This window comes from Lupinus angustifolius, chromosome LG07 (genome assembly GCF_001865875.1).
Source record: "Lupinus angustifolius cultivar Tanjil chromosome LG07, LupAngTanjil_v1.0, whole genome shotgun sequence".
Taxonomy (NCBI): Eukaryota; Viridiplantae; Streptophyta; class Magnoliopsida; order Fabales; family Fabaceae; genus Lupinus; species Lupinus angustifolius.
In genome coordinates, this window is record NC_032015.1 from 5496989 (window position 1) to 5506142 (window position 9154).

A 9154-nucleotide genomic window follows, 5' to 3' on the forward strand; every position below is an offset into this window, starting at 1 on the left:
AGAAATTGACATGTGGCATAAGAGAGTTTTTTTTTATTATATTGTTAATAGAGAAAAATTAAAATTCAAAGAATCTGAACTGTAATATTAAAATTCAGTGCGAAAAATGTCAAAAAACTTTGATGAGGTGAAAAAATATAATTATTCTTAGATTAATGGTAAACATTAAATTATATAGATAGATTAATGTAAAGAAATAATTTGAATGTGAAAAATGATTTTAATTTCATCTAATGTTCAATTTTTAACATAACAAAACGTATATGTTGTAAACACTCAATTTTAGTGGGGTAGCGACATGAACCAATCACTAATTAATATTAAATTATTATTATTAGCATATAAAATATATAATATATAAAAAGTATGAAGAAAAATATATGAGGATGAGGTGACATGTGGCATGAGAGAAGGAGAAAGTGACATGTGGCATGAGGGAGTTTTTTTTATTATATTGTTAATAGATAAATTTGATGAGTCAAGTATGACAAGAGTAATTCATATTCTCACAATTCGAGTATAATGTAGCAATTTTCCAAAATATAATATCTTATTAATTAACTCCATGTCTGGTTTATGCAAAACAAAATATTATGTTTTGTGTTTTGAATCATACTGTCATATTTTGCATCCATGTAATCTCAAGTATGATAACATGAATATTGCAATGTTTCAATAGTGAAATAAAAAATAAGAGACAGTATATAATATCTTGCAATATTCCATGTGCTAGATCTTTTTAGTTTTATTTCTTCTTAATTTAGGGTGGCTCGCAAGCCGACCCTGCCCATGTTTAGGGCGGGCGGAACATGATATTTCATGCCCTATTTAAAAATGAGCATGCTTATGCCCGCCCGAACTTTGACGGGCATTATGTGGACATGAGTAAGGTAGACAGTGTTATCCTAATTGCCAATAGTATTCGAGACATAATTTTGTTCAAGTTGAGTATGGTCCATATGGATACCAAACTATACTTAGGAAATACATATAATAACATAATTTAAAATAGGGTTTACATGGCATGATCATCTTCTATATTTTCTTCTTATATGGATCCCTTGTTGTAGTAAAATTTTATTTAGTAAATAGGATTTGTACATCCCTGAACACCTACTTTTGATCAACTTTTTTTACATACTAAAAAATAATAAAAAAGCATTTTGATAATTTTATAATTTTAAAGAGTCAAATAAATATATTTTTTTACTCAAGACGATATATTTTAAGTAATCTTTGTGACTTTATAAAATTAATAAAATAATTTTATCAAAAAGAACACATTTTTTTGTTATCTAGATGCCAAGGAACCAATGGTATTCACTTTGATTATTGGATGCTTAATTGTCAATTATAAAACATTTTATTAATGATGATTTTGTCTTAATTAATTTGTCACTTTTAAAAAGAATATAATATAAACATTACAAAACATATTTATAAATAGCATAAGTAAAATACAAATAATAATAAGGAATGATAATAAAGAGGAAGAGCGAGAAAATAGAAGGTAAAAGAATCAGAAATTAAAAAAACATTTGTTTGCCTTAAAATACTTGTTGTAATAGTCTTTCATATACATTTTTTTTGCATTGCCATTAAGCAATTCTTCCACAAGTCCAAGATAAATGTGGCATGTGTCCACGACCATTTGTTAGTGCCTATGTTTCTATGCTCATAATTGTGGTTGTGGCTCGACCCACAAACATGATAGAATATATGAGCATTTGCGCTCATGCCACACACGACATACGGTCGTGTAGTGTCTGTTGACACTAATGATCGTTGTTTTCACATTGAACAATGACTTTTCGCCACACATTCCTCTATCGTTGGTTGTATCTGCCCTTGTGTGCCACATGCTAACTATCCCCCATTTCGTGCTTTCGATGTTGCTTCTCACATTCGCGTCAGTGTAAATTTTTGTGCATCCAATTTTATCATGTCATGTGTCTACTACAACATGTACCCTTTTTCGTTATCCTTTTATTATACATAAAATCATATAATATAATAATTAACTAAAAATTAGTCATTAGTAGTATATATACTTTTTCTTCAGACAATGAGACATTCCATGGTTAATGTTGCCTTTTTTCTCTTAATCATATTAATTAATGAATTACAAAATTTATTGATTAAATTTAAAATTATCATCTAATTATACAATTAATTAAAATATTATTTGTGAATTTAATAGTAAAATCATGATCCGTGTCTTAATTTTTGATCCGGAATAAGAATCGGTCATGGTCATTAGTAGTGTCATTGCAGGTCCACACTTATTGTCTCACTTGTTTGTATCACTCCATGTACCAGGAGACATTATTGGTCAGAAAATTATTTAATAATTATATTTTTAACTTGAATAATTTTTTTCAACCAATCAGAGATGATGGTACATGGAATGGTACAAAAATGGGACATCAGATATCCTTCCTATCATTGCCCCCTCTTAAAGCTGGAAAGCAGTTCACAATTAATGTTGTCTCTTTTCTATTATTTTTCTTTCAATTAATTAAAATAATTTATGCAATAAAAATAAATATTAATATTAATTAATATGGAAATTTAATAATGAGATCACAACTCATGTTGCACTTATATTGTAATCCAAATTGAGAACCAATCATGGTCTATAGTATTGTCTCTACCATCTCTAAGTAGGAATGCAGTTTACTACTAATGTTGTATTTTTATCTTAATTCTCTTGTTACTTAATTAAAATAATTATTTTAATAAAAAATAATATTATCACACAAATTAATTGAATTAAATTACGAATTTGTATCATTATTAGTTTCATCACTTTCCTCGCTTTTTGAGTTGATAAACAATCATAATCATTAGTATTGCTTCTGTCATCTCACGAACTAGGAAAGGAGGTCTAAAAAAATTTATTTGATTTCAATCTCAATTAATTAAAATTTAGGCAACTTATTAATCAATTTTCTACCCATAAATATATAATATTGATTTCTCTATTGCAAATAGAGATAAGTAGGAGCATGATAAAATTTTGTTAGACTCCCTAATAAAACTTATAATATTTTTGTTTAGTAATTAAATCTTTAATAGAGAAGTCTGGGATATAATTTAGTTAATGTAATTAACAAAATAAAAGTCAAATGTGAGTGTCACGCCATAATTTTCAGTTACATGACTTTTCAGAGTTGTCACTAGTTTTTTACGTTTAAAACATATAAAACTCTATTTTAAGCATAATTTGAATAAAATAGTCTTTTAAATTAGAGATTTCCTCATGAGTCAATTACGGTCGATGAAATGTATTAGCACCTCTTCCAGATAAACTAATATGATACTTTCACTAATTGCATAGATTATTATACACTTAAAGTTTATCTTAAAATTTTAACTCGTGAAACATAAACAAAAATTAATTTGTCCTCTCTCACAAAAATTCATTTTACTCCTACGTATGCCTAAATACAATAGTTAAATCAAAACTACATAGTTATACATAATATTTAATTGATTGGTTTGATTTAAAAAAATTATTTGAAAAAATACTTAGAAATAGTTCTTCCCACTTTTGGAGAGAAGTTAGTTGAACTAATAGCAAAAAGATGGTATTGATCATAGATCTTCTTCTCACTTTTGGAGAGAAGTTAGAGACGATATGAACCCTATCCAAACTATAAAATTCCAATATATTCATTTTAATAATTAAAAATAAATAACTAATTTTGAATGGAATTCATAGCAAAGAGATGCGTTGATTATAAACTTTCTTCATGCTTTTGACAAGAAGTTAAAGATGATGTGAACAATAACCACACTAAAAAAATTCATTTAATTTATTAATAACATAATTAATTTTAAATGGAATTAATAATCCACTAAATTTATTTTATTTATTATAAGAAAGATGGTTATACTGATTATAAGAAAATAAGAAGATGAATGATCACTTGACGTGGGTTTCCTTTGGAAAAAATGATTGGAATGAAGGAAAATAATTGTAGAATAGAAAATACTAACATGCTTCTCATTATCTTCTCATTCATGAATTTGACAAGAAGTTAAAGACAATATGAACCATAACGAGATAAAAATATTTGGAAGGAAGGATGAGCTCTAATAGAGTTTAACTCCAACAATCGTGGAACCACCTCAATCTCCAACAATCGTAGAACCACCTCATATCTCCAACAATTTTGGATCTGCAACAACGAATGACAACAACAAATGCACCAATTCCTTGGAGTTTCATAGGCAATATGGATTCTCCTCATGTCATCACAAAAGCTCCTACACATAAGAAATCATTTGCACAAGCTTTAAAGAATACTTGTGACATTGTCATATGTCAACTCCCTCAACCTTGCATAAAGGAAGATGTCATAGCCATAAAAATCCCTGAAGATAACTATCAAGCAGGTCTACAAAGATGTAAAAATTATTTACATGGCAAGTAAATAAGACATTTCCCTAAAGTTTATAAATCTTAAAGCTAAGCTCAATGTGCTTTGGAATATGATCGAAAAATGGAACATGATATCCTTAGGAAGAGGATTCTATGAGTTTTCCTTTTCTTTAGTGGATGACATGAGAAGTGTGTGTGCAATAGGGTTTTGGAACCTCCAACCAGGTCTTCTACGCTTGTTCCTATGGTCCCCTGACTTCAATCCAAACCTTCAAAGACAGTCTCACTTTCAATGTTAGGTAAAGATCTTGGGGCTTCTACAAGAATATTGGAGCCCTAGGATAGTATTCTCAATAGTTGGGGGAATTGGTACACCAATTTCATTGGATGATGCAATAAGCAACATAACATTTGGCCATTTTGCAAAGGTGTTGGTGGACATAAACCTGAAAGCTTCCCTCCCTGATCAAATTCTGGTTGATAGAGAAGGATTTGCATTCTTTGTAGCATTAGAGTATGAAAATTTGCCAGAATTTTGTAGTGGATGCCAAACAATTGGGCACTTAGTTTCAAACTGTCGAAGATCGTTCAAAAAGGAGGCTGCAAATGATGTTCTTCCTAAAAATGTGGTTAAAGATGATTCTCAAACGAAAAATATGGTTAGAAAGCCTCAAGTAGTGGATCAACCTCCCTTGAAGGAAAAGTTAAATCCAATGCTACAGGAAAATGATTTTTACATCAACTTGGAATTTGGCTCAAAAGACTCCAACCTTCAAAATTTGGAACATGTGGAGCTAAATGATCCAAATGATAATCATGAGGCTCTTTTGGAAGAGGAGTTGATAGACACAATGGTTGAAGATACTAATGACACCTTTGTAGGCAACTCTTCTAATGTTGAGGAGAACGTTTTGGTTCAACCAACAAAGGAAATTGTAAATACAATTGCATCCAAAGACTTAAAACTTGTTGGAAGACTTTGGGCTGATGATGAAATTGAAGATAGGGTGGAGGAAGATGAAAACTTCATCAAGGTCTTATCAAAGTCTCAAAATAAGAGAATGAAGAAGAGAGGGAATTCAGAAAAAATCCATTTTACCTGGAGGGGTGGTTACCTTAATACCTCTCAATAAGAGTTATCTTTTGGAATTGCAGAGGTCTTGGAAACCTCAGTACAAGGTTGGTATTGAAAACCTTTGTCTCTCTAATAAGCCTGATTTGGTTTTCTTATCTAAGCCTATGATTCCTGATGGTGATGTCGATAATAACTTTTGGTCTGAGTCGAAGTTAAAGTTGTTTATAGTCAATGACAGAGGAAATCAGTTATCTAACATTTGAGGTTTGTGTAATCCTAATCTCTCTCCAGTTGTTCTAGCTAGTTCTAGGTAGCATATTTCAATCTCTATGACTTTTGAGAATAAGTGCTTCAATCTCTATGCTGCTTATGCCCACACAAGCTACATTCATAAAAGGAAGCTTTGGTCTGAAATAAATGATGTGATGTTGTCTCGTAGGGGTCCTTGGTGCTGTATAGGGGACTTCAATGTGATCCTAAGGGCTAATGAGTGCAGAGGTCCTAGGATTCCTGAAAGGCTTCCTTCCGAGGATTTAAAAGCTTTTTCAGATAGCGCCAACCTTATTCATCTCTTGACTAGAGGAGTTGAGTTTACTTGGTCTAATAGAAGAAGGGGTCAAGCTTTCACAGAAAAAAAGACTTGACAGATCCATGTGTAATGAATAGTGGCTTTCTCTTAGGCACCAAGTCACTTGTTGCACTCTGCCTAGAATTGCTTCTGGCCATTATCTCATCTTCCAAGTTGCCTCGACTGTTTCAATTAGCAGACCTACTCCTTTCAAATTTCACAAAATGTAGTTGAAACATTCAAATGGCAAAAACGTGGTTGAAGAATCTTGGAGACATGTGATTTATGGTTGTCCTAGTTCAAAAGTTAAAAAAACTAAAGTCTGAGTTGAAAACTTGGAATATTGAAGTTTTTGGTAACATTAATCATAAAGTCCAAAACGTTTTGGCTTCCGTTGAAGCAATTTAGAATTGTATTCAAGATTTTGGGCCTTTGCAAGATCTATTGGAGCAGGAGGGGGTGGCTCAAAATCAGTTGATGAATGATCTTCTAATGGAAGATGATTTTTGGAAAGAAAAGTCCAGGTTGAACTGGCACGTTAGTGGAGACAGAAATACTAGCTTCTTTCACAAGGTAACAAAAATAAGGCAATCCACAAAATCAATGTCTCTAATTAAAGATGGGGATACCTTGCTAACTAGTCAAGCTGAAATTAGTAGTCATGTGTTAGGATATTTCACTAATCTGTTTGCTGCTTCAAACATATCATCTACTAACTCTTTAATCAATAATGTGATTCCTAGTCTGGTTACTGAATCTAATAATGGTCTGCTAACAAGTATTCCTTCAGATGATGAAATCAAGGATACAGTCTTCTATCTTAATGATGATGGTGCTCCTGACCCTGATGGTTTTGGGGACTGTTTTTTCCAATATTTTTAGGATATTGTTGGAAAAGATGTGAGTAATTATGTCCTGCAATTCTTCAAACAAGGTTGGATGTTGCCAAACTTAAAATCCAACAATGTGGTTCTCATCCCCAAGTTTGATGGTGCTGGTAGAATTGAGGAGTTTAGACCTATTGCATTGGCTAATTACTAATTCAAAATTATAACCAAGATCTTGGATGATAGACTTACCTCAATAGCCCCTAGAATTGTCTCAGCTAATCAAAGAGGATTCATTAAATATATTTATATTCATGATTGTATATGTTTGGCTTATGAGGCAGTTAATCTTCTTCATCACAAATCTTTTGGTGGAAACTTGGCAATTAAAATAGACATAAAGAAAGAATTTGATACTTTGGACTGGAGTTTCCTTCTTGATACTCTCAGAGCTTTTGGATTCAATGACAAATTTATACACTGGATATATACTAGCTATTGGAATCTACAAAGCTTTCTATTTGTGTCAATGGTCATAATGTTGGTTTATTCAATTGCAAGAGAGGAGTTAGACAAGGTGACATTCTTTCTCCTATTCTTTTGCTGAGGGGAAGTTAAGCACAATTTCTGGTCCTATGTTAGATATTTATGGAATGGCAAGTGCATCGTATCATCCAAGTAATAAAATCCGATAAAATACCGGGATATCATCCTCAGGGAGCAAACTAGATTTTCACTCATTCCTACAAGTATGAATTGAGTATATATTTACAATGGTGTTTTTATAAAATTTTGTGTTTAATTGTAAAAAATCATAAATTGAACGAAAAACACGTAAAATAAATTGGGATCGAAATGCATTGTTCTTTCCCAATGACATCCATGGATTCAATTCCAAGTGAATTGTGAGGTTACTGATTCAGATGCATATATTATTCAAATCATTCACATCAATCCCTTGAGTGTAAAAGCAATTCCTTGGATATTTGACTGATTAACTAGCATTAAGTCCCACGTAAAAGCAATTCATGCATCATTCTCCATTCCTATAGCAATGATGTATAAAGGAAGATGATCCAGGTTCAGTGTCAAGTTTAGCTTCCCAATTAAACTTGAACCTAAGAACAAGAAATTGGTAGCAAATTAAATTCATGTATTAAGAACGGAATGAACTTCCTAAACCGCCAATATCAGTTCCAACTTCCAAACCCTCGCCCAAGCTAGAGATTCTCGCTTGGGCGAGTAAATAAGAGGCTTTTAGACCTGAGTGTCTTGCTTAGGCGAGACATCCCTCGCTTGGGCGAGGATCCCTTGCTTGGGAGAGGATATCTCGCTTGGGCGAGGGACAATAGTGATTTATGGTGATTTTTCTTCTATTTGTGGCTTGGGCGACCCTCTCCTCGCTTGGGCGAGGCTTGCGATGCTCAGAAGTACCAATCTTCTACTTTTTCTCCTTTTTTTCTTAAATCTTATCCTGAAACAACATAAACACATAAAAGTTCCTACACAAAACAAGATTACTAAGTTATAAGGAATCTTACACAATTACAACATAAATGTGCACTAAGTGCCCCAAAAGCATATGAATTTCCTTAACAATTTGGCACTTAACAAACTCCCCCCAACCTAGAATCTTGCTTGTCCTCAAGCAAAGCAACAAAGTGCAATTCAGTTCAACATATCTGGTTTTTCAAAAATATTTATTCATCTAATCATGGCATGGCTAGAATCATTCACTTGCTGTTCACAAAGACTTGTTTCATGCTTAATCATAATAGACCGAGTTCCAACTAATAACATAATGCAAATGCAGTTTAATTTCAAACAGAATAGCAAGAATAACTACTCAGTTCCATTAAAGGAACTCTCTCGATCTCACAGGTCATGTGTATCACTCATCTCTTTGTTGGACCCCAAATAATTTGACTTTCCCTTTCAGTTAAATCAACCATGTACACATGTTCAATCATGGATCTTAAGGACTTATCAGGGTTGTAATGAGGCTTGCCTACAAATAAAATTGGTTTTTCTAGGATTCAAAAAGGAGGTAGACCATTAGTGCATACTTACCTTTTCTTCTCATGTTTCCTTCCCAATTTCTTTGTATCATGTTTTTTCCTATCAACCATTGGATTCTCCTTCTTCAACTGACTCTTTACTTTTGAGTCTCTACTTTCACGCATGACCTATTTTTCACTTATTTCTTTCTTTCTGTTGTTTCATGCTTTACCATTTAACATATGGTTGAAGAATGAACCTTTTTGATTTCACTACCCTCATAAACACAAACTTCATTT